The following is a 27,961-nucleotide window of genomic DNA, read 5'->3' as shown; positions in this document are numbered from 1 at the left end:
CACTGTTCATTCACCTCTGCTGGATCTGACGGCGCATTTCAGCGGCTTCTCCCTCCTCTGCACTGGTGCACTGCAAAGAACGCCCCTGGGCGCTTCGGGAGAAAAACTAGAGAGTATATTTTCGAAAGAGCATTTTCCCCCTCTAAAAAAGTATATTTCTCTAAAAGAGCGCACACACGGAACGTCTTTTTAAAGATGCGTCTTTCTAAAGATGCCTTTCCGATTGTGTGTTATTCCTGGTTGCGGTCGTTATCTCTCAACTTCGGATGGTCATGATCGCTGTCTTTCGTGTCTGGGCGTGACCCACACGGAAGCAGCATTTGTGAATGGTTCATGTTCTCACTGCGAGAACATGACCATGGCAACGTTGCGGTCGCGGCTTGCTTTCGTAAGAAATGGGATCGTCTCCGCCAGGTATCCCCCCGCGGACCTCCCATTCCCCAGCATTCTCGTCTGCCCCAATCAGGCTTCCGGATGAGTTCGCCGGCTCGTCTCACGGCGAGTCTGGATTCTTGTTCGGAGCTTGCGAAGATGATGAGCTCTCGAGCGCAGCATCGGAGAGCGGGCTTGTCCAGTCGGACGCAGAAGCCTCAGCTGGGCTTCCCCCTTCGGGGACGATCGCCCAGTCACAGGCCGATGCCGAAATGATGGACATGCTTTCCGGGCGGTCGCGAGCGTTGGGCTAGAGTGGTACCCTCCGCTCTCCCCTGAACCCTCGCGGCTTGATGATTGGTTTCTGGGCTCGCGGCACCGCTCAAAGCAGCCACGCCCCGCTCCAGTGCCATTCTTCCCGGAAGTGCATGAGGAGCTGAAGAAGTCGTGGGAGGCACCTTTCACTGCCCGGCCCCGACTCCGCAGTTCCCCCGCTCTCACTACCCTCAATGGTGGGGCGGCCAAGGGCTATACGGCGATTCCCCCGTGGATAAGGCGCTCGTGGTGCACTTATGCCCGCAGAGCGCCGCCACCTGGCGTGGACGCCCTAAGCTCCTGTCCAAGCCCTGTAGGCTCACGTCGTCCCTGATGGCTAAAGCCTACAGTGCTGCTGGACAAGCCGCCTCTCCTGCAGGTCCACCAAGCCAAGGCACTGAAAGAACTGCACGAGGGTAGTTCCGCCCTAGAACTGGTCTCCAGGTGCGTCGTGGTCACGACAGACGCCTCCAAAACGGGCTGGGGTGCTGTTTGCAACGGGCACGCAGCTGCCGGCCTCTGGATGGGCCCGCGACTGCATTGGCACATCAACTGCCTCGAGTTACTGGCAATTCTGCTCGCCCTGCGGAGGTTCTGGCCGTTGATCCAGGGCAACCACGTGTTAGTTCGGATGGACAGCATGGCAGTGGTATATTTCAACCGCCAAGGCGGTCTGCGCTCTCGCTGTATGTCACAACTCGCCCGCCGTCTCCTCCTCCGGAGTCAGCAGCACTTCAAGTCGCTGCGAGCCACTCACATCCCGGGCAACCTCAACACTTGAAAAGAGGCCACGACTGGGTTGAGCCTGTCTCTATCTTTGGGTAGTCGACTTGTCCCCAAAAGGGCCGTTCGACACTCATAACTATGTTGGGGGAGGTTACATGTCGACCTGGTGTGCTGGCTATGAGGCACACAGCAAGTCTGCCCACCACACACCGCCAGTTCACGAAACACAGTTCAGCCTTGTGGCGTTTCGTATAGGGACCCCTAGTGTCACTACATCGACACCAACGTCGAGTGAGTGACAGATAGGGAACGTCATGGTTACTGGTGTAACCTCTGTTCCCTGATGGAGGGAACGAGATGTTGTGTCCCTCCTGCCACAACGCTGAACTACCCGCTGAAATGGCCGGACCTTATATCAGCTCCTCAGCATAAAACCTGAATGAGTGGTTGCATACCAGCTCCTTTTGGCATGCAAATACCACTCACCAATTTTCATTGGCCTTTTATCAAAGACCAGAGGTGTCTCGGGCTCCCAAGAGTGACCCCTAGTGTCACTACATCGACACCAACGTCTCGTTCCCTCCATCAGGGAACGGAGGTTACACCAGTAACCATGACGATTTCCCAAATGATCCCTAAAACAAAAATTATAAAATCTTTAATAAAACACAAACTTTGCCTTTCTTTCCCCAACATTCTCTTTACATTTAAAACAACTTTCTTTTTCCCGTCATTCTCTTGTTTTTTTATTTTTTATTTTTTTTATTTACTGTTTCAGCATCATTTAACAATAAGATTTTTCAGTTATTATTCTTTTATACTTCTCAGCATTTTTTGACAAATGATACAGTTAAATGGCAAAACCAAGATTCACAGTGCAGAAACTGTAGGCCTCTAAAGTGATACTTTCATGGATTAATCTCAAAATAGAAATAGTTTACTAGAAAAAGAAACTCAATCAACTCTTTGTAGCACCCACTAACCTTTTTTTTTTTTAAAGTGAGGGTACTCTCTGGAAAATTTGGGGGAGTAACCAATCCAATAGCTAACTAAATTTGCCGTCAAGTTTGTAATATTTACTCTTTAAATCAATAAATCAGCGGTTAGATGCTGGATTTAAATTTAGACCCTCAGAACAATTTAGACCTGGGTATTCAACCCATTGATGGCAGTCTGGTAAATTATACATCTCATTGATGTTATAAGACTGAAATCAACTTATCCAGAGAGATTTGAATCCACATTTGAAATTTTAAATCAGTAATGATTACCAGCAATCATGTGAGTGGGAGGATCAATCGTATTAAAGCCCACATCATTCTCAGTGTTTTTTCTCTGGACTTCTTCCTCTAGTATTATCAGCTTCAATAAATCATCTGGCCTAGCCATCTGCAATGGTGAGAGACTGGTTCCAGACTGAGTTAATGAAACAACATACACATAATGATGATAACAGAAATAAAACATAGTATCAAAGACCAGATGCATGAGTATGAAGTTATTTATGATGTTCAATTTTAATCTTAATGTTTCTTCATGGGTTTCACTTACTACCAATCACCAATTTTTTCCTTAGCATTATCAATAATTTTTACAATCAAATAGGTGCAAGATATTTCTTAAATCTTCAAATCAGAACTTCTAGTGCGAGTAAACTTCTATTTTGTTAGATATCAGAGCATCTGTGCAAAACTGTTTACAACGTTTGCTTAGTTCTGCCTCATTGGAGGTTGGGACTTTATTTTCCATTTTATCTGGCATGATTGGTCACAGAACAAACCTAAGAAAATGCATCACAATGTTGGTAAGGTTGTCACACAAAGATCATGAGAACAGATATTAAGAGCACAACTTAAGCAAATTGAAAAAAACAGAGAACATGAAATGATCCGAATTATTCTTAATGTTCTTTCCTTTAATTTTTGTTTCAAAGGCATCTTCTCAGTATACACATGATCAACCAATGCCTACACTGTTATATAAAACAAAGAAATCAAAGAAAAAATATCTAATCTTAACTAAAACAATCTGCTATCTATTTTTTTTTTTCCTTTTCTAAATTCTGGGCACCCCTGTCTGAGTGGAGACACCAAGAGAGATGAGTTCTCCCATTCAAAGTCTGCAGACACCATCCTTAGAGAGTAAAGGGTATAACCCCTCCCGCTCACTCTCCTTATAGAGCATGGGGTCATAGGTCCCTGTTTATTCAGGGCTCTAACAGGTCTCACTCAATCTCTCCACCACACAGTCCCTAACAAAAATAATAAACTCTACCTATCTTAGTTTTGTTTGTTGATCAAGTTTACACCGATAAAGTTGCAACTTACATGTAAATTTGTTCTCCAGACATATTTAAACACATAGAAAATCAAAAACAAAACAAATAATCATGGGTCCTTACATTTAGATATCAAGACTTTATAGTGTTTAATTTAATATTAAAAATGGTATTCTCTCATAAACTGGACCAGACAGAACATAAAACAGACACATGAATGTGAAGTTTTCACATTTATGGTTTACTTTTCATACTCAAGTTACAAAATATAATTTTCTTATTAGTCATTTTCACCCTTATTTTTAATTTCTCTTCCTCATTTTCTTGACATCTTACATTTCCATTTGCTTAACCGTGGCTTTGATAACTAGTGACCCCAATAAAGGAAGTACACAACAAAACAATAGCCCTCCTATCATTATTGCAATTCCAAAAAACATTCCCAATTTACATAATGCATCTCTCCCTAACACATTAACAGGAGTCTGATTTGTAGCCTTTTTCTCTTCCCTGTGCCCACCTTCCTCCATCAAATGGTGAAAACTTTTCACTTTTTATCTCCCTACTGTCTAATAGTCTAATTTTATTTCTCACCAATTTATCTGTGTCTCGTATTAATTTTTCTGTTTCTCTCATTTTTTCTATCCTTTCACTTCTTTGGTCCCAGCCTTGTTTTTCTTTATTTTCTAACTCCACATGACCCTCCATCTGCATTTCTCCTAAAACGTCTACAGTTCCCTTGAGTATTGGTAACTGGCTTTCTGAGGGCACATGTGGAGGTGATTTGACAAGGGCTTCTCCTTTTTTACTTATCTCTTTTTCTGCATCCTTCAGTATTTTTCTTGCCAGTCTTATATCTTTTCTTAGAATTTTCTCCTTTCAGTGCTAGCACATTTCTCTTTTTACTTTTTTACTATTATCTTTAGTTTTATAATTTTTTTTCAAAGTTTCCATTTTCTCACACAATGCTACATCAGATGTCCCTTCCTTTGGCCATTTTGTCATCATATCTTTTTCTCTTTTGCCATTTGCTTGAGAGCTTATTTATGAGTTCTCTACACAATGGATATTTTAATCTTTAATTTGTCCATAGGAGTGGCTGCCATGATTTTTCCAATAATACAACAAACCCTTACAAATGTATCAATGTATCAATTTTTGTAACAATTTTTATTTGTTCGAATAACATCATCTTCCCAAAGAAATTCAATTTTTTTCATTTATTTATCAACCAATTTCCCTTTTCTTCTTCTATAACATGCACTTTAATAATTATTATGCCACATACATGTCCACATTTTCTACATGTTGTCAGTTTACTTTTAGGATCACTCTGTATCCAAATAGTGCCAAATCACAATAACAGCTGTTTTTTCTTAGATTAGCTGAGTCTTTATTTCTTTCACTGTTATTTTTACTTGGCATATAAAGAATGAAAAATTATTTTATCACCATTCATTTAGATAAATCATTAAATTTAGAGGATAAACTTATATCTTACAACTTTAATTTATTTGCTTCTAGAATAATCTACAGTGCCAGTATCTTGAAACATTTTAGTTTTCTCTGTGTTAAAGGAATTTCCTTTCCAAATTTTCACAAGAGATAGGCTTTCATTCCCAACATTCATTCAACATATAAAAGATAATCCTTCTTTATTAGACATTTACTCCATTCATCGTGTCCCTTTAAATAAAATATTTAATTTTTATTTTTAGGGCTCATATTTCATTCAAATTCACACTTGTCTTCTTGTTTATAGGACTCCTATAACATACACTTTGTGTTCCTTTTATTTTAAAGACACATCATACATTCCAGTCCCTCTACTGGGCTCATATTTGTACTCAGTCATACACTTCCATAAACAATTGCACTTCAGTCACACTTCACACACTTTCAAACACAGACACAAACACTCTCACAGACACAGAAACTTTCACACTTTTTACAAACACAAGGCCTTTATAAACACAGAGCTCTCAAAAAAATACTATAACATTCTTAAACGCAACTATTCAAACACCCCTCTTAGGTGACCTGCAGGATTTGCCTCTCTTGCCTTCCTGGCTTTTTTTATTTTTTATTTTTAAATTTTATCTGCTCTTCATTTACTGTTATTCATCAAAGCTCCCTTAACAGTAAAAACAGATCATTGCAGGATTTGCCTACCTGGTCAAAAACCTGTCTCTCTTGCCTTCCTGGCTTTTTTATTTTTAAATTTTGTCTGCTCTTCATTGACTGTTATCCATCAAGGCCCAATTAACAGTAAAAACAGATCATTGCATGCAATTATTTTTTCTGGAATCAGAACCCTTTATTCTTTTTTGTTCTTTGAATTTGGAGGAGCTTTCTGAATGTCCTTACCACCACGGGCAGATTCTGGCAAGCAACACAATCTAATTATATAAGCAAAAAATGCTTACCTTTTTAAGTGGCCACTGTTTGAGTTGCTTGTCCAGATAGCCCATTGTGGCTTCAACTCTGCTCCTTTCCAGTGCCCCATGTTGGGCACCAATTTGTTGTGGCTTCTGCCACCTCTGTGAAACATCACTCTTGAAGTCTTGGGGTTTTGATGCCAGAAGATAGACTTTATTAACAGAGATAGCAAAGCCGAGTTGCTCCCAGCACAACTGACTTTCTGTATTCAAACAGGCCTATATACACATATTCACCTAGGGCATGACCAATACACCCCATACATTTTGTTCTGTGTCTTCAGTCTGTTTAGAGAACATTAAACTATGAGAGAGGACCCTCTCCATCTGGAACCTCTTTACAGGCCTTATCCTATATTTTCTCTAGTGTCAAAACATGAGACTCAAGTTTACCATATATGTGTACCATATGTGATCACACATTCCATTTTCAGGGGCCTCCTTCCCACAGGCCTCTACACACACCCCCACACACAGTAAAATCCATGCTTGACCATCAGAAAGAATAAAATGGCTATATTTACATTGATTATGGTTGATGAATTTATTTTTAACTTGCTAATAATATTCCACACCAGCCAGGTGTATTGCTTGCACATAGCGCCTTCCACCTCCTTTTGAGCTGAAGACGTGTGGCATTAATTCCCAGTAGTATTCACAAGTTTGTTCCCTGGTTGACTTCCTCCGAGCCCTGTGGCAGTCGAGTTTTCGGAGAGATTCCCTGCCAGCCCAGTACACGTGCTAACTAAGAGTCCTGTTCTGGGGTAGGTGCTCCGCATGTGGCGGTTCCCTGTAAGGCTAACCCCATGCGATATATATCTTCCGCTAATTCGTTTCCCTGTTGGCAAACTGCATCTTCCTTGGGCAGAGCCCCTCTGCCCCAGTCTCCATGTTTGTAGTAACTCCTCCCCCATTGGGCAGGATCTACCTTGAAGACTCTCCATATGGTTGGAAAGACCATGTGACATATCCTTCCACTTAAATATCCCCCTCTCTCTTTGGGCGAGCTGTGGTCTCTGCTGTGTCTTCCCCTTGGGAGGGACACCCCCCGACTAGACCTGGCGGCCCAGTCGGATAATCCCCCTTCTTTTTTAGGGAGTGGAAAAAAGAGAAGGGGAAAAGAGGCCACGACTGTGTTAAGCCTGTCTCTATCTCTTGGGTAGTCGACTTGTCCCCAAAAAGGGCCGTTCAACACTCATAACTATGTTGGGGGAGGTTACGTGTCAACCTGGTGTGCTGGCTATGAGGCACACAGTAGTCTGCCCACCACACACTGCCAGATCACATAACACAGTTCAGCCAATTGTGGCATTTCGTATAGGGACCCCTAGTGTCACTACATCGACACAACGTTGAGTGAGTGACAGATAGGGAATGTCATGGTTACTTGTGTAACCTCCATTCCCTGATGGAGGGAATGAGACATTGTGTCCCTCCTGCCACAACGCTGAACTACCCGCTGAAATGGCCGGACCTTATATCGGCTCCTCAGCATAAAACCTGAATGAGTGGTTGCATGCCAGCTCCTTTTATACCCGTATGTCCAGGGCAGTGGCATGCAAATACCACTCAACAATTTTCATTGGCCTTTTATCAAAGACCAGAGGTGTCTTGGGCTCCCAAGAGTGACCCCTAGTGTCACTACATTGACACAACGTCTCGTTCCATCCATCAGGGAACGGAGGTTACACAAGTAACCATGACATTCTCCCATTGAAGATATTTCGGTGGCTGCCCAAGTGATAGCCTATTTAGGACTGCCTGTTGGCAGATTTAATGATAATCTCGCAAACAGCTAAAGGCTTCTCATCTGCACTTTTGCACAAGTGTAACAGAACAAGCTCGCGATCATGATATACTCTGCTCTCTGACGTGCGCGTGCAACAACCGGGCTTCCCTCGATACTGTGGATCGCAGACCTCAAAACTGGTGAGACATTTAGTTTAAAGCGTTACAGAGGAATTCAAGTCAAACCCATCAAACAGTAGGCAGCCCTGACATGCCAAACAGCTCTGAGGAGGAAAAGAGCAACACTGTGCTATGTGCTAATTTTTTTTTCCATTATACATCATCACCTTTACAAAATTGTTTCACGATTTTACATGAGTAAAAGTAACTGTTATATTTTGACAAAATGTTATAGTTTCAAATGAAATAATCTAAATGTAGAATCTATTAGACCTCATTTTATATCAACAGTGGCAGTTGTAGTTAAAGTTTCAAGATGTGTTTCAACTAGTATTTATTTTTTCATAAATATTATAATTTGTTATTATTATTACTATTATTTAAGACTAGCTACACTGACCTAACCATGGTAATGAGGAGCCTTTCCTCCTGTGTAATATGTATGTTTAGTTTGAATTATGTTTGAATTTAGGAAACAAATGGGATAATAATGGGCTCATATAAGTAAATATGCTCTTCAATTTTTAAAAGGGGGGGGGGGGAGAAAACTTCCTGTCGTTTTTGTTGTTGACATCAACAACAAACAAAAATAATGTCACTTGATGCATGTCCTTGTACTTGAAAACCATGAACAAAACTATGCAACATAAAAGGAAATGCAACCCAGGATACATTAAATACAGGTTAAGTTTTTACTAGGGTGGGTCGCCACTTGATTTCCAATGTAAAATCTGGGTCCCGGAGGCAAAACCTATTGAGAACCACTGAGTTAAAAGGACAGACAGGAGCAGTCTGGCTGCGCTGTTGCGCACCTACAGTATATGTTAATTATTAATAATCATAGGACTTAGATTACTTAGATTACTTTAAAAGCTCACACAGCTGATGATATTTTTCATTTAGTAGTTAATTTAACATGCTATGCTAACATGTAAACTAACATGCTTTAGTTATATAACATGTTTGTGAGGGAATGAGGTCACTGGGACAGGAAGGTTCAGGTCTCACGTGAACTTTTAATCACAAACTTAGGGAACAGTCACAACTGGCACAGTAACTTCTTCAGCTTCACAAACTCTTTAACGTCACAGGCTCCTAGTCACAGCCTCTTAATCATCACAAAGTCTTTATCACAACTCTGTAGCGTCACAAATTCAGTAGCTTCACCATGAGACTCTCGTGCCAGACACTTTCTCTACTGGCGGTGGCCTGGCTGTTTATATGCCGCTCTCCCCAAGCTCACTGGAATTAAAGACAGGTGTTAGACATAATTTAGCTCAGGTGTAAGCGCCCTTACCACTTTATCCCTCTCCGGATGGGCGCTCGACCACGCCCCCGCTGCCACATATCCCCACCGCCCGACTCAGGCCGGGGAGACATCCGGCCTGTCTACCACTCCCCCCCCCCATTTCTGGAAAGGAAGTCAATGACAGCCATCTGCGCTCCCGGTCTGTGGACCACCTTGAACTTAAACGGCTGAAGAGCCATATACCAACGGGTGATCCGCGCGTTGGTATCTTTCATGCGGTGAAGCCACTGGAGTGGGGTGGGGTGTGATCTGAGCAGAGGGTGAAGGCCCGCCCCAGCAGGTAGTACCAGAGAGTGAGGACCGCCCACTTGATGGCAAGACACTCCTTTTCTACGGTGCTGTACTTAGTCTCCCTCAGCGAGAGCTTGCAGCTAATGTACAGCACCGGGCGCTCCTCCCCCTCCACCACCTGTGAGAGTATGGCCCCCAGCCCCCTGTCTGAAGCGTCCATCTGTAAGACAAAAGGGAGAGAGAAATCGGGTGAATGTAAAAGCGGCCCCCCGCAAAGTTCGGCTTTAACCTGCGTGAACGCCTGTTGACACTGCTCCATCCACTGGACCGGGTCTGGAGCTCCCTTTTTAGTGAGATCAGTCAGTGGGCTGGTGACATCTGAATAATTAGGCACGAATCTCCTATAATAGCCAGCCAGCCCCAGGAACTGTCTCACCCCCTTTTTGGTCTTGGGCCTCGGGCAGGTCGCAATCGCCGCAGTCTTGTCAATTTGGGGATGCACCTGCCCGTGGCCCAAGTGGAAACCCAGATACCGTACATCCACCCGCCCAATCAAGCACTTCTTGGGGTTTGCTGTGAGTCCCGCTCGTCTTAGCGATCTCAGAACCGCCCTCAGATGCTGCCTGTGCCAATCATTACTGTAAATGATGATGTCATCTAAATAGGCAGCGGCGTAAGCCAAATGCGGTCTGAGGATTCGGTCCATGAGACACTGAAACGTAGCCAGGGCTCCAAACAAATCGAACGGAAGCGTCACAAATTGGTGTAATCCAAACAGTGTGGAGAAGGCTGTTTTTTCATGGGAAATTGGTGTGAAGGGGATCTGCCAATAACCCTTTATCAAATCCAGTATCGAATAAAATCAAGCAGTGCCCAACCTATCGAGCAACTCATCAACACAAGGCATTGGGTATGCATCAAATTTAGACACCGCGTTGACTTTTCTATAATCCACACAGAACCGTACAGACCCATCGCTCTTAGGAACTAGAACAACTGGGCTGGACCAATTGCTGTGGGATTCCTCTATTATCCCCATATCGAGCATTGCATCCAAATTTTTCTGGACAATTTTCTTTTTGTGCTCGGGTAATCGATATGGGCGGCTACGTACCACCACCCCCAGCTCGGTCTGGATGTGGTGCTGGATGAGGTTCGTACAACCCGGTAGAGGGGAAAACACATCTGAAAACTCCTTTTGCAACTTGGCAACCTGTGCGAGCTGACACTGTGAGAGGTGGTCTACGCAAGTGACCGGGGTGAAATGATTGTGTTTTTTATTCACCTCTGGCCCGAGCTCCGCCCCCTCTGGAACTACCATAGCCAACGTCACAGGGACCGCCTCCCTCCACAATTTCAGGAGGTTGAGGTGATATATTTGACGTGCGCCCCCTCTGTCGGTTCACTTTACCTCATAATTGAGATCCCCCACTCATCGTGTGACCTCAAAGGGTCCTTGCCACTCGGTGAGTAATTTAGAGCTCGATGTGGGGAGTAATACAAGTACCTTATCTCCCGGTGCAAATTCCCGCAGCCGAGTTCCCCTGTCATACAGTCGGCTCTGTCGTTCTTGAGCTTGGAGCAAATTCTCCTGAGTTAGTTGCCCCAAAGTGTGGAGTTTTGCTCTAAGATCAAGAACATATTGAATTTCATTCTTAATGTTTGAAGGTCCCTCCTCCCAAGCTTCGCGCATAACATCAAGCATGCCGTGTGGGCGCCACCCATATAGCAGCTCGAATGGGGAAAATCCAGTGGGGGCTTGTGGGACCTCTCGTACTGTGAATAACAGGGGATCGAGCAATTTGTCTCAGTTTCTAGCATCCTCGTGCACGAACTTATGAATCATGTTTTTAAGGGTTTTATTAAATCGCTTCACCAGGCCATTTGTTTGTGGATGGTAAACGCTGGTGTGGATTGATTTAATGCCCAATAATTCATTAAGCTCACGTAGTGTCCGTGACATAAAGTTTGTGCCCTGATCGGTGAGGATTTCTTTTGGAATCCCCACCTGGGAGATTATTTTGAAGAGTGCCTCCACAACACTACGTGCTGAGATGCTGTGTAGAGGCATGGCTTCTGGATATCACGTTGCATAGTCCACTAGGACCAATACCAAGTGAAGTCCGTGTGCTGACTGCTCTAATGGCCCGATGATGTCCATTCCAATTCTCTCGAAGGGGACCTCAATCAACGGAAGGGGGCGCAATGGCGCTTTTGGTGTGGCCGGTGGATTCACCAGCTGTCATTTGTGGCATGCCGCACCCCACCTCTGGACATTGCCACCAATGCCCAGCCAATAAAAACGGGCTATTAGATGGTTCAGTGTTTTCCTTTCCCCTAGATGACCCGCCATGGGTTTATAGTGAGCCGCCTGGAACACCATTTCTCAATGGCTCCGTGGTATTATGAGCTGGGTTGTATCTTCCTTTGTTTGAGCGTCCTGCGTCACTCTATACAACCACTCACTTATAACTGCAAAATAAGGATATGAAAGGGTGACACCCGGCTGGAGTTGTTGACCATCGATCACTCTCACTTGGTCAAAGGCGTGCTTGAGGGTTTCATCTCACAACTGCTCCAAAGGGAAATCCCCTTCGGGAAATCCCCCGAGGACGGGAGGGGCTGCAGCCTCTCCCCCCTCACATCATCATGATGTGGAGCAGATGAAGATGGCCCTGGCTCAGCCTCCCCTGCCAGAGCATCACACATTTCACATCTCATCGCTTTTGTGCAGGACCTATCCGCGCATATTCCCTTTAATACATTTCTAAATTCAGGCCAATTAGTCCCCAAAATCAGCGGATGGGTGAGGCGGGAACTAACCGCGGCCTCCACTCTATGTTGGTACCCCGAAATGTAATCACCAGGATCACCATAGGTATTTGTGAATATCCCCATGCACACACCTTACCCTCACTGTTTTAGCTGTGCCCAAAGCCTCGTGTTGAACCAAGCATTGGTGGACTGTGGTTTGATTACAACCTGTGTCCAGCAATGCTTGGTGAGTACCCCCCTTGTTTCTTACCAGTATCCGGTATGCTCCGGCTCAGTCGGGGGCAGCCTGCGGGGTGTCGGGGATCCAGACCACTGTCCCCAGCTCCATCACCGGGCATTGATCCCGGAAGTGCCCCGGGTCCCCGCAACCCCAGCAGACCGGCCCAGATATCATGCCCGCACCTTCGTCGGCGGGCACTTCCACCTGACGGGGGAGTAACGGGGCACTGTAGAGGTAGGGGGCGGTGTTCACCTCCTCAGGCGAGGAACTAGCCTTGGTGGCAGAGCTCCCCGCCTCCGCGGGGCAGGAACGGGCTCTGGGGAGAGAGCAGAGTGAGAGGGATGGGGGAACACACAGGGGGAGGGGGAAGAGAGAGAGAGAGAGGAGGGCTCTTCCGCCCTTGGGTACACCACCAAGTGGTCCTCCGCAAGCTGGACGGCTTCCTGCAGCAATGCCGGGTGGTGGCACTGGACCCACTCCGTTGTCCCCTGTGGCAGTCGATGAATCAGCTTTTCAAATACCACCTGGTCGATCACTCCCCCGATGTCACAATTCCCTGCCAGCAGCCATTTCTGGCATGTGTCTCGAAGCCATTGGGAAAAGGCAAACGGGTCGGTCGGTCTTCCCCAGCTTCAAGATCCGGAACAGTTGGCTACAACCCTCCCGCTGCAAGATGGACTTTTTGAGGTCATCATAGGCCAGGAGATTTGCCGCTGGCAACTGTTGGGCCGCAAGCTGGGCTTCCCCGGACAGTAGTGGGAGGAGCCTGGCCTCCCACTGGTCACGCGGCCAGGCCCAGATCTCCGCGGTCCTCTCAAATAAATCAAGGAAGGCCTCGGCATCGTCCTCCGCACCCATCTTCAGGAGTGTGGGGGGAGACAGTTTGCTGTGGTGGTCCGGGGTCACCGCTTGCTCTCTCTCCTGGCCAAGGAGGCTCCGGATCGCGAGCCGGTCCTCTGCTTGAGCTCACAGGATCTCAAAAAACCGTCGTTCCTGGTCTTGGCGTAGCTCAAGCAGGGATTGCTGGTTGGACTGATGCAGGCTGGCGAGGGACTGGAGGATCTCGGCCACCTGGGAGGACTCCATGTGGCGTACTTCGATTCCCGGGTTTCGGCTCCAGTGTGAGAGAATGAGGTAACTGGGACAGGAAGGTTCAGGTCTCAGGTGAGCTTTTAATCACAAACTTAGGGATAACACAGTCACAACTGGCACAGTAACTTCTTCAGCTTCACAAACTCTTTAGCGTCACAGGCTCCTAGTCACAGCCTCTTAATCATCACAAAGTCTTTATCACAACTCAGTAACTTCACCGTGAGACTCTCATGCCAGAGTCTCTCTCTACTGGTGGTGGCCTGGCTGTTTATATTCTGCTCTCCCCAAGATCACTGGAATTAGAGACAGATGTTAGACATAATTTAGCTCAGGTGTAAATGCCCTTACCGCTTTCTCTCTCTCCGGACTGGCATTCGACCATGCCCCCACTGCCACAATGTCATAGTTACATTCTATTTTTTTATGTTTATAAAAAAATAGTTATCTGGCGAATTATGTTTATAATTCGGTTTATTATTATAATTCTATTAGCTTTCTTATTTATTCTATTTATTTTATTTAGTTTCAAAAAGGAGCCTTTTTTTTTTACACATACATCAATTTAAAAAAATGGTTTCAAGTTTCAATTATAATAAAGTGTTTCTTCAACCAAAAAAATAAATAAAAAAAATAAAAATAAAAAAAAACTTATGTTTTCACTCCTTTAAGGGCAGGGTTGGGAGGGTTACTTTTGAAATGTATTCCACTACAGATTACAGAATACATGCTGTAAAATGTAATTTGTAACATATTCCGTTAGATTACTCAAAGTCAGTAATGTATTCTAAATACTTTGGATTACTTTTTCAGCACTGGTAGATGTTTTTCACTTGTTTTGACTATAAAATCTCTGCCAGTACAGTAAGACAAAATACACGTTAAAAATACATTCTCTGAAAAACCTAAATATTTTATGTAGTGTTGTTTCTAAAACAAGATAAATCAAATTGATCTTGTTTTGAGGATTTTTTTAAAATATATTTTTACAGGAAAACAAACAAAAATGATTATCAAGAATATGATGTTTGCCCTAACTTCAAAGGTCTTACTAGAAAAAAATAAATTATGATCCAACGTGAATTTTTTTGATAAAAAAATATGATCGTGCCTGGTAACGTGCATGTACAATGGCTAGAAATAGCATTTTAGCTTAAGGTGAAGCTGACAATTTACACAAGGTTTATTTCTATTTCTTCTGCTCCAAACGTACTTCAAATTTACTTCTTTGTCTGCTCGTATGAATGTAACACATCATAAGAAAGTGTTTCACCGCTGTTCAAATGCACTTTGGATTGCATCATTTATATATATAAATGTTTTCCATCTGAAAGGACTAAATATTAAATGAAACAAATGACAATAAAATGCAAAGTAATCTCTTCAGTAAACAAAATACTTTTTAAATGTAACTGTATTCTAATTACCAATGATTTAAACTGTAACTGTAGTGGAATACAGTTACTAATATTTTTTATTTTAAATACGTAATCCCGTTACATGTATTCCATTACTCCCCAACCCTGTTTAAGGGTCATTGTGACTGATAATAATAACTGTGTAATAACGTATACCATGATACCGTGAAACCGTGATATTTTTTGAGACGGTTATCGTACCGTGAAAATCTCATACCGTTGCAACCCTACTCCTGAGACCCCCGCGTGACTGTTGTATGCATTTTTCATTTCCCTTTTTGATTTGTAACTAGTAGCACCTAATAAACATACAAACAAAAAACAAAAAAAACAAAACATTTCTAGAGTAAATAGTTTTCCTAAAAACATATGTGGACAGCGGGACTAAGTTGTAAAATTTTAAGTAATACCAAGCTATAGAAAGATTTTTTTTTTTTCACCAAATAGTTTATGTGTCCAGGAGTGTTGGTTCTTCATGTTTTTGAGACACTATAGACATTACAGCTGATTTTCTATATAGCTGAATTAATGATTCTTATTAAAAGTATTGGCCAGCATTATCAAATCACTGACAACTATGTTAAAATTACATTTCACATTATAAAATTCAGAATCTATTGTAGAATTTTATATGTAAATAATTAGTTTAAGAATCTTGGCAGCGTTCGACCACCAAAATAATTTAGGGAAATATATACAAATGAGCAGATTAGAAATCTGATTAAAATTCTCCACCATTAAATATGTTACTATGAGAGGCTCGTTGTATCTGTTCACAATTTATATGCAAGGAATTTAGCTCAAAAGGGGAATTAACGATTGATTTGTGGAATGTTAAAATAATTAATGTTTACATCCGATCAAAGTCTTTGGCCAGCGATGAGATTACTGTTAATTCTTACAGTAATACTCTTTCATGGCCATTGAAAATAATATCACAAATAGATCGAAATACTGCTTAGGAGCGTGTAGCATTTAGGATCAACAGATTTCAAGGGACCGATATGATTTAATCAAATACACAGTTAACTTCTCTTTGAATACAAACGAGACTTTATTAACTAATCTACAACAAACAACTATACTAACAAACAACTAAACTAAGACAAACAAACATGGGTTGGTAAGTGAGCTTTGACAGAAGATGAATGAAAAATTATCTGTAACAGAAAAATGAATTGTATGGAGTCTATAGACCTTGCCTTGAACAAACCCTGAGGACTTAATTTAGTATGCCATGATTTGAGATTGGGTTACTCAAATTATATTAAAGAAGGCATCACATTTCAGCAAAAGTCTGGAGGTCTGTACTTGCGTTGCGTGCATTGTTTGGCGTGTGGAGTTCTTTGAAGTCTTTTGGCTTGGTTCAGTTCCAGGAGGCCTTTGTTTGGTTCGATGGATGGGTGATAGAATGACCAGGTGGAGCCCCAGAAGCGAGGACTCCCGCAAGGGAGAACTCCCCGGAACCAATGCCCTGACTTCCCTTTCTGGTTCGGTTTTGGTGTCGGGATCCGGACACTCATACTCCATATCTTGTCTTTTATTGGCATGAGTGCATTGCGCTTATGTCATCTTGGCGGCATGCACTCATATCAGTCGTTTATGTCTGTCTCTCGCGACCGTGTATGCGCTTCATGTTGCGCTCGCTTTGCACTGCGTGCCTGGGTTGCAGTCTGCCTTCATGTTGTGCTTGGGTTCGGTCACTTTGGTCTGAGCTGTCGGGTTTATTGGTGGCCAAACTCTCACACAGGTGTCTTGTCTCGTGTTGTCACCTGTTGCGTGCTTCGTGAGGTGTTTGCCTCACGATATACGCTCAGGTTTTGTCTAGTGTGAGCATGCATGGCATTGCTTTGTTGCCATTGCCATGCATTCTCTCGTCTTATCTGTCGGTTGGCATGAGCGCATATTGCCTTATTGTCTGGGCGATGTGTGCTCGTGCCATTCGGGTGTTTGTGTCTTGTGAGAGCATGTGGTTTTGTTTTGTTTCTGTTTGCCTCATGTCTCTCACTCCTTGTTTGCCCATTATTAGTTCATTTGTCTCACCTGCCATGCCCATTAACCTGTTGATTTCTCTCCCTATTTTAGTCTCCTCGTGTGTGCTGTCCGGTGCCAGTTCGTCTTGTTAGTTGGTCTTGTGCTTCAGTCTGTCCTCTCGTGTCCTGTCGGTCCTCTATGTTTGCTCCCTTTTATCCAGTCCGGCTCATTGTCTGGAATCTTGTTTTTCCCCTTCGGGGTAGTTTATGTTTTTATCTTGTTTTCTGATTTAAATAAACCTTTTGTTGTTACTCTGCATTTGGCTCCTGCCTCTTCTGCAACTCGTGACAGATTTATGAGTTTTTGTGAGTGAAGATTTCTGTTTCCTGCTCAAAATAGGGCCATGTTTAATCATGAAATTTAATATCAAACTGAAACTCAACGATAGGAAATATGATATACTTTCATGAATATTCAACATGCTAGTTACAAAACATGAAAATACCTGAATAAATGGTTAATTAATTGTTTTTACAACATGATAAGACATAACACGTTATGAGAAACATACTTGTCAGGGTTATCACCTGCATAAGATGCTGTAGAGCTGAGGAGGGCGGGGCTGGGCTGGAATGAGACACACCCGGTCCCCAATCAGCCTGATGGGGAGCGCGAGGGATAAAGGCGGCCGGGGACGACAGTTCGAGAGAGAGAGAATTGCAGGCAGCTGTGCTGTGTTTTTGGTTGTGTGTGTGTTTTTGGTTAATAAATTATTATTTAAGTTGTCAAGCCGGTTCTCGCCTCCTCCTTTCCTCTAAACCCCCTTACACTGGTGCCGAAACCCGGGAGGAGGAGGGATTCCCGTTGCAGGGGCCTCGACACTGCCGTCCACCCAGGGGAGCGGAGTAGCCCAACTACCCGGACGCGGGGAACGGCCACCGTCCGCGAGGCGAGTGGGGACGGGACTCCCCGACCGCCTGGAGCGAGGGAGCCGCTGCCGGGGGCGGAGGAGTGCCCTGCCGTCCCCCTGGAATGCGGAGGGGTCGAGAGAAGACCGCCGTCCGCGGGGGGGGGAGGAGGGAAGCGACTCCCCGACCGCCTGGAGTGGTAGGGCCGCTGCCAGGGGCGGAGGAGAGTCCCCATGGGACGCCGGGAACGCGGAGGGGCGTTCTGTCCGCTGGGGGTCGGAGGTCTGACTCCGGTCCGCCCGGGGAGGAGCGGCTGCAGTCCGCCAGAGAGGGTGGAGTAGTGATCGAGGACCACGCGACGGCGCATCAGAGAACCGGTGAGTTTCTTTTTCTCTTTTTACGAGCCCCGCTCGTAAAACCACGTCTCTGAGCGATGAACACGGCTGCTTTATCTCCAGCTATCGCGAAATCAGCTTTCGGGCTGTCACTGAATAATCTCTCTCTCTCTCTCTCTCTCTCTCACTAAGCACACTGACACACACACACACACTGTCACACACACACCTTATGTGTTATAGGATTATTTTTATTTCCACATCTAATCATGTCACTGTTTAGTTTGTAGTTGTAAGTCGGAAGTTTATTGACTGCATTGTATTAATTATTAATTGATATTACTGCATAAATAAACTTTTGTTTATATTACAAAGAGAAGTGTTTTGGTTTGTTTTGCATACGCCTGTGTCATGCTGACGGGATGTCAGTGCTCGGATTCAAACCTTCATTCATTGTTTTTTTTTTCCCGAAAATCGATATTCTTCGGATGTCGATTTTCCTAAGAAAACAATCTAATATTGAGACTGTTTTAATATTCGGTTATTAGTCCCTGATTCCAGGGTGGTGCCCCGTCAATGTTAATCCTTATTAATATTCTATTGATTATTGATAATTGATAATTATCTTTGATTGAATTTGAATGATCAACAAGCTAGTGTTAATTTTAATTAATGTTTCATCGACGTTAACAATTAACGATTATCTTTGATAACTGTTGATTTAAAGGATTTAAAAAAGCTAACATTGATTCTCATCAATGTTCTATTGATTTTAATAATTAATAATTATCTTTGATAATTATTAATTATTGCTAATAACCAAACTTGCTCCTAAATGTTGCACACTACATTTATTGGAGTCCCATATGAGGTTTTAATGAGTTAGATCCAATTAATTAATTTAAATATTGATTAATAACTACAGAAATAATTATTAATTATTTCTGATAGTAACACTGATCTCAACAACCAGTAAAGCCCTACATAATAATTGGTGCCCTGTGTGAGGCATCCTACGTGCCAGTTCTGTCACAGTGTGTATGCATAAGAATCCAAAGTAGTAACTTGAAATCCTTACTTCAAAGTTTGGTTCTGTTTGACAATTTACTTCTCAAAACTTGCCAAACATAAGCCAGTGTGGTGTGAAAGTGCTCTTAAGAGTGAATTAGGGGTTGGTAAATTTACTATAGTCTGCTTAAAACCTGCTGTTGTTGTTATTTAACTCCTAACGCTTTCATCTAAATGTTACAGAGAGGTGCCAAGTCACTTCATTGACATCCACCAAAGAGAGAACACGGTGAAATTTGCACATTACATAACAGTAGACCGTAAGCCACAGGTCGAAGCCTCTCAACTGTGCTTTCGTGTTAGCCTTATATCAACTGTAAAACAACAAGCTGTCAGAGCCACTATCACAAGAATTTTTACGGCCCCAGTAAAATGAGTCACCAATCGCCCTGCGTGACTGGAGCTAAAGCTCCACAGAGGTTAGTCGACCCAGCACTGCAAGATGTAGTTGCTGCTGTCCTTCGTCTCTCCATAGAGGAGAGAGATAACCTTAACGGCTACAATATTATTCGTTGTGATGAAGCATTGCAGGAACTAGTTGATTATGTCAACAACCCGGTCGGGAAGCCAATGCGCACAATCCTGAACCTAGTGGGCCAAATGTTCCTTCTTCATCACCGCAAAACCCAACTGCAAACCGCAGAGCACCAGGCCCAGCTCGCACAGCTGCAGAGCAGCTATCAAGCGGTGCAGAATGAAAATCTCAGCCTGCACCAAGAAATTAGGTGCACTCAAGCTGAGAAAGTCCAGGCACAGAAAGATAATGCCCGGATGCAGGAGGAAAACAAAGCCCTGCGCAGGCAGCTTCAAGCTGCCCAGCTAAGAGTAGAGTCAGATCAGGTAAGTGCAGCTGAAACGCACAGCACAACATCTGACATAGAAGAGGGCTCCCTTTTTAGCGATACGCGTAGAAATGTGCCCCTGAGAAACCCAGGGACACACACTAGGAGCCGAGCTGCCCCTAGTGGTACAGTCTCTGACTTCATCCTCCAAGACACCTTTCAAAATCCTCCAGCGGCCCGCTGGTTGGATGCAGGTGCCCCTCCTTATAGTTGCCCTCCTCAGTCATTTTTCAGTCACGACACCATGCATTTCAAACCGACTGATTCCACACCACGAAGGGGGGACAATTATTTTCAAGCCCAGAGTGGTGTAAGTGGCTCAAAGATCCCATTAGCCAGGGAGCTGTACGCAACCCGGGGTCCACCCCCACGCGTTGACTGGACTCCTTCCCCACCACGAAGGGGAGGAAGTCATCCTCATCGCTATAGCGATCCGAGTGACTATGATGTTTCGGATGACTCGGACGACCCGTGGTCATACCGACACCAGCACTTGCGCATCCGACAACTCGAGTCCCTCGCAGGGGACATAGAACGCTTTGACCCAAATAATCGAGATTCAAACATCGACAATTATCTTAGGGAAATTGAGCACTGCCTGATTGATTTGCCTTACGCTTCCTCGCGTGAAAAACTCAAGCTCATATGGAAGACCACGGTAAGGAGTGTCCATGCGTTCATGGAAACGCTACCGACTGGTACACGAAACCGCTACTCAGCTCTGTGTAAAGCCCTACGCGAGGAGTATTCGCTGTATATCGACGGAGCCTCCGCTACCATAGCTGCTTTCGCCATCACCCAGAAGAGGCACGAGCCTCCGCGTGAGTATTATAGACGCCTGAGAACCACATACTTCCAAGGAAGTAATGCACCAGGTTTGGAGGAGGAACGAGCTTTCAAGTCTCTTTTCCTTCACAACCTCCACGAGTGCGTGCGATATGACGTCACAATGCACTGCAGAATGGGCAACCCCACCATGCAGGAAATCAGAAAGTACGCGCAACTGGCATGGGAGACACGTGTGCGCCCTGCCCGAGGGCATGAAGGTGACGCCAGAGCCCTGGGGATCCAAGCCTCATATGCAGACCTAGCGCTTGAAGGCAACGAAATGCCTCGCGTTAAGGTGAATGCTAGAACCGGACCCCAGAGGCACCGATCACCCCGCCAGCAGGGTAAGCAACAGAACCAGGGGGGTGGTAACCAGACACACCACCAGGGTCATGGCAGACCTAAACAACAAAACGTTCGCTGGCCGAAAAGAAATGCGCGTTTCGAATGGAAACCCAAACAAGAAGGTGAGTGGGTAGGCAAGGTTTCAAATCCCCTCTGAGAACAAGATTTGAGAGACGAAATGTAGGATATTAGGAGACGCTTGACTGAGTTGGTAACTAAGCTTGACGTGCTCCGTTGTTCACCAGGTCCGTCGACCTCCTCAAAGGAACACGGCACTGAAACCTCGTCAGTATGACTACACAATGTACCCCCTCCCGTTAACGCCAAAGTTTACTTTATAGGTCGGGAAAAGGGGAACAGTGTCCAAGTTGCTCCCCAAAACAGTCACTCCTAACATGCCACACCCTCCTTTTCTGACCTTCTTGGGCGATCCGTACCGTAAGGGCAACGCCTGACACGTGGGTCATTCAACTCCCACGCACTACTCAACACCGGTTCCGAAATAGTCTAATGGGTTCCAACACCTTCGCAGAGGTGGCTAGAGCAAAGCTCTCCCTTGGCAAACCGTTATAGACAGAGATCTGCAACATAAGCGTCACAAGCTACACGCAAGATAGGTCGTCTATCACAAAACGGGCCTGGATTGACACCTTTCAAGGGATGATGCTACATACCCTGTTTACATATGTCCCATTAATACGGAACCACCATTAGTTGGCCAGGACCTACTGAACCAATTGGCTCCTCTCATTGACTGCCGTCGTGGACATGTGGGCTCAGGTTGACATACCGAGACCACTTGGTCCAGAAAACAGTTCGCCAGCTTCAGATACACACATCGCCATCGTCCAAATATCCAGCAGAGACGACGACTCCAATAAGAACAATTACAGGGCCTGAATAAAACCCTTCAGGGTACTATAGTCACTGTAAATTTGTAATCCGTTCTTATCAATAACACTTTGCACTCTTTAGGGATGTTGTCAGAGAAAACAACTTATGCGTGTATCGTTAGAGATCTAATGCAGGACCTCAGGGAAATTAGCTCCTCAGTCAACAGTCTGAGTGGTGGAAGGATTCCAGCTTACCTGGTCTCCCTAGACTTTTTCGAACAAATCTTTAGATCTGCTACTATCTCCATTGTGCAACCTTCACAGATACACATGGCATATAGTTTGGCATTGAAATTCCAATCCATGTAAATCCTCAGAACCTCAAAATAGGATTTATCCTCAATCTACCATCATAGGCAGAATATATATAGATTAAAATCTGTATTTAATGTTGGTTTTCAGAGAGGTAATGCACACATTCACCTCAAAACACCACCAACACTCGCCTACCATGATGAGGACCCCTCGCTCTACCTTATCTCTAACCTAAACATGTGTACCAAGACAAAGTACATTCATTGGGTTTGTCAAAACGCAACCCCTTTGTTAGAGAGGTGACTAACTACCTCTGTGGCCAAAGAGCCGAATTCCATGAACAAGTGTCATGATGGCATGTCCATCAAAGATGAAGGAACAGAGACAAAGGTAGAGCGAGCAGGCAGTCACTGGCTTGTTAACACCAGCCACCGAAGTCATACGACTGCCATGATACAGCCACTAAGCTAAGGCCACTAAACCAAGGCTACCAAACCAAACGGTGTTCTTAATGGTTCCCCAAGGAGCCAGCGTGCACACTGACGATATTGTCCTCCATCATCTCAATGTCAACAAACATGACGCAGAAATTGAGATCATGGACGCATTTAGAGGTCACAGCCTCACCGTTGATGACACCCTTCGACAGCAGCTTCAGGCTGAAGGGATGGAATTAGTGAAGTTCAGTCTCAAACCGACTGGCTTGACCACTATATTTCATAGTCACATAAGCAGATCGTCATCTTACCGAGAACACCCTATCAGTTTGGTTGCCCTCTGGCTCCTCCTTAGTGGTTGGATCATCATTGCAATTATTGCACACGCCATGTACAGGTACATTCAACACCTACAGGCCAGACTGGACTCACTTCTCATACAGCCGCGTTTTACACACCAGTCTGAGCCCATCACACAGGTTAACTCCATCATTTCCAAGGATAAGCCTTTAACCTTTAACCCTCCTTTCCTCTAACATTTTGTTCCTAGTAACCAATGTCAGGTTCTACTTTGATTTTGTGTTATGACCAAAGAACAACAAAGGATTGTGTTATGGTTAATGCTGTGCCTTCCAATAACTTGAAATGTTTATGTGTGATGAATGTAGTTTTAGAATTAGCTAGAAGTTCTATGCCCAGATGTGCCTCAATCTCTGTCCAGACGTTAAAACCTCTGTGAACTCTAATGAACTGTATGGACTGTGCAACCATTTCTCTTTCCTATCAGGAATACATGGATGGCGTAACCCACAGGTTACTGTGAACCGACAAGAACTGTTCGGCCCTTCAGTTGCTCTAAAGATGCTGGACAACAACCAACTCTTCAGAACAAAGGGGGGAATGTTGGGCCTCATGTATTCAGATAGAAGACAAAGGCAGGCCTAACAGTCATAAAAAACATTCCTCAAGCCCCCTCCTTCTAAGTCAGATGTTTTACTGATAAAAATCGCGCCAAAATCAAACAAAGGGAGTCCAAAACAGACTACAAATCCATGAAGCCTTGCTCACTAAAGGATCGAGCACTCAACTCCTATTGGATGAGGCACACAACAGAACGTCCCTCAAACATGACATCATCAGGACTTCAAATAATTCTGAAATGCTTCCAAAGTGGCTTCCAGCGACTTTGTTCACCGAATACGGACGTAGCTTTTTGCTGCTCTCCGGTGCAGCCTCGTGGCATAAGGAAGTAATGTCCGACTTGAAACTGTAGCCATACAATCTCCATCTTGCTGGACGAGTTGAGATTACTCTGTGTTCAACCGAACACTCTTTCGGATCCGAAGGAGACCACCGAGCAATTCGCATCTTCATCCGTTGGCCTACAGAAGTGAAGAGATTAAAGATTTCTCTTCCATCTTCAATCAAGTCGACATTTCTGAGTTCTCCGCCAGCCCGCCGAGAATCAACAGCCATACCGCCCTCTGAGAATCAACAGCCGTACTGGCCGCCGACAATCAACAGCCGTACCGCCAGCCGACAGCGTGAGGAAATGACCTCTCGTCATCACACGAGCCTCAAGGAACCGGGTCAAAGTTAAAGGACGGAGGAAAACACATTCTACCTGTGTCCTCATGCGATTCAAGTAAGAGGTTACGTCTGGGCAGAGATAGAATATTATAGTGTGTTATTCTTGTGTTTCAAGGTTTTTGCTTGTACAATTTACGGACCACCATGTCCGCTAATTATTAATACTCAGGGTATTAATTATCACAAATTTGTTTTGCTGTATTGTGGTCCAACCAAATTGGACTGTTGTGCATTTTCGCCATCGCGGGTGAGACAGCAACTGAGTACATCCATTAAAGAGTCAAATAACAAGGGACTTTTACGAGCCCCGCTTGTAAAACCGCGTCTCTGAGTGATGAACACGGCTGCTTTATCTCCAGCTATCGTGAAATCAGCTTTCGGGCTGTCACTGAATAATCTCTCTCTCTCTCTCTCTCTCACTAACCACACTGACACACACACACACACACACACTGTCACACACACACCTTATGTGTTATAGAATTATTTTTATTTCCATATCTAATCATGTCACTGTTTAGTTTGTAGTTGTAAGTCGGAAGTTTATTGACTGCATTGTATTAATTATTAATTGATATTACTGCATAAATAAACTTTGTTTATATTACAAAGAGAAGTGTTTTGGTTTGTTTTGCATACGCCTGTGTCATGCTGACGGGATGTCAGTGCTCGGATTCAAACCTTCATTGTTTTTTTTCCCGAAAATCGATATTCTTCGGATGTCGATTTTCCTAAGAAAACAATCTAATATTGAGACTGTTTTAATATTCGGTTATTAGTCCCTGATTTCAGGGTGGTGCCCCGTCAATGTTAATCCTTATTGATATTCTATTGATTTTTGATAATTGATAATTATCTTTGATTGAATTTGAATGATCAATAAGCTAGTGTTAATTTTAATTAATGTTTCATCGACGTTAACAATTAACGATTATCTTTGATAACTGTTGATTTAAAGGATTAAAAAAAAAGCTAACATTGATTCTCATCAATGTTCTATTGATTTTAATAATTAATAATTATCTTTGATAATTATTAATTATTGCTAATAACCAAACTTGCTCCTAAACATAGCACACTACATTTACTGGAGTCCCATATGAGGTTTTAATGAGTTAGATCCAATTAATTAATTTAAATATTGATTAATAACTACAGAAATAATTATTAATTATTTCTGATAGTAACACTGATCTAAACAACCAGTAAAGCCCTACAACCTTTTACACTTAAGCTTTTACTAAGGTTCTCCAGAAACCACATGCTGTTCTCCAGCACAGCTATTGTCAACAGTAGGAATGTGAAAGCATCGGCTCTTATTTTAGACCATAATGTTCAAGTCCATAATGTTCTCATATCTGCCATTAAGGAATAGTGTTTCCCATAAGCAAGCCTTTTTGGAAATATGAGTCATCATTCCCCTGCTGCTTTCAGCACCTTTGGGTCGAACCAGGCCTCTCCATATGAAAGGGACCGGCATATGTCACAGCGGTGTTCTTCCAAGAGAAGATAAATTTAGCTATGCAATAGGAAAGCCTCATTTCTGCTGCCTAAGCACTTCTGCTAGTCAGGTTTATGAAGAAACACATTCATGTTTACTCAGCAATTTGTGGCATAAAGACACTTTACTTTGTAGTTCGATTTGATTAGTACCTTGACACCAATGATGAAGTTGTGTCTAAACTCTTTATTCTGTCCAAAGCTTTTATGTCTGTCATCACAACTTCTTTCTTTTTGATAAGATTGCACACTGTCCACTCAGCAACATGCACAGGCTTGCAATATAATGCATAATAAATTAAGCATGTATTTTTGATGAAAAGCTTAGCTTAGGTGGATAGGTTACATGGAATACTTTTGGAAAGTTGACGTGTCATGTGGTTTGACATGCTATACTCTAAAATTATTTTAAAGAGCATTTTGCTATTTTATAATTATTACACATGCAGCTTTTATGATCAGATGTTAATTTAGTGATATGGGATATTTGTACTTTTAAATTTGCATATATCACAACAAATACCATGTAAAATGAATTAGTGAAGGCAAAAAGTTGATTAAAATGGTGAAAACAGGACCTAAAATATACACTTTCCCTTGTACAAACATTTTTACGGCAAAACTTGATGTTGATTTAAAAAGTCCATGAATACGTTGTCAACTACAACAAGATGTCTTTTTAAAGCTACATTATGTAACGTTTGGCCCTCTAGCAGTTAAAAAATAAAAGACGCATGCAATTTTGGTTGTGCTTCGGCTCTGCTCCTCTGCGCGGATGAATGTGGTTTGAGGCATCGGTGCACACATGGATACAGGACATCTTATCAGAGCAAATGTGCAAATAAATAACAAAAGAAAGGAAAAGACGGATATCTGAAAACATGTCATCTGAGCAGGTAAGTGCCATATCTTATGCTGTTGTTTTGACTTATTGGAAACATTGATGTTTTGAAATAAATGACATTACAAAAGTTTGTTTGTTAACATTAGACATGTCCATTGCTAGTCTGATAAGGTCAAACATAGTAAAGTTTTTATAACGGCAGGATATTCTGGCCAAATAGACCATGGTAGTAACTAATTTATAGAATGCCATTGTTACCAACCAGTGGTCAACATAATTTCAAGACTCACATGTTCTTGGCAAGCCTAGGACTAAATGATTTATTTATATAAATTAATGCCATAATAAAGAAAAATACACACGTGTGCTAGCAAGTGAAAAGTTCTGCACTGATTACAGTATAATTATTGTATTTCACTACACACACACACAACCGGTAATTCCCCGGAGGTTTTCCATTTTGAATGATCCATGGTCAATTTTTCTTTTGCTGTGACAACAAACTTTCAGCTTCAGCTACTCCCACACCATACACGTGCTACAGAAGCTGGAGCTTATTTTCTCTGTGTACGGATATGACATCAACATGCATGGGTGAATGACGTATGTATGCAATTTTCCGCAAAATCTGTCCCGATAGCTCTAAAATAGAATTAGCATATTATTATAGGTTTATCAGTGTATTTGGGTAAAGTAAAGACATGGTTTGGAAGATGGATTTTTGTTGCATTCTCTCAGTAATAACATTTTGTTATTTTTTAACAACAACAAAAAACAAAGTTACATAGTGTAGCTTTAACTACTTTAACCTTTTTATTTATTATGGTTTATATGATATAAAATCAACATCTTATCCTGATAATGATTTGTTTTATTGAAAACAATGGTTGAAAGTGTGATTTTTTTTAATGGTGATCTTTGTTTCAGGCTCTCTCTGCCATGGAGGAGTTTCATAACCTTGACAGGGATATTGAAGGTTCAACAAAGTAACAAAGTTTGCAGAGTCCGAGTGTCCAGAGAAAAATAAGTTCCCTCAGGATTGGAAGAATAAGACAGCCCTGCA

The 27,961-nt window shown here is 43.2% G+C and overlaps 1 pseudogene; it reads left to right on the top strand.

Moving 5' to 3' along the window:
- The window catches only part of LOC127427203 (dynein axonemal heavy chain 9-like), a 272,019-nt pseudogene that overhangs the window by 190,452 nt on the left and 53,606 nt on the right, over positions 1-27,961 (top strand).

Source organism: Myxocyprinus asiaticus, chromosome 36, assembly GCF_019703515.2.
Source record: "Myxocyprinus asiaticus isolate MX2 ecotype Aquarium Trade chromosome 36, UBuf_Myxa_2, whole genome shotgun sequence".
NCBI lineage: Eukaryota > Metazoa > Chordata > Actinopteri > Cypriniformes > Catostomidae > Myxocyprinus > Myxocyprinus asiaticus.
The sequence above is the reverse complement of the archived record's forward strand: the minus strand, read 5'-3'. Positions and strand labels throughout refer to the sequence as shown.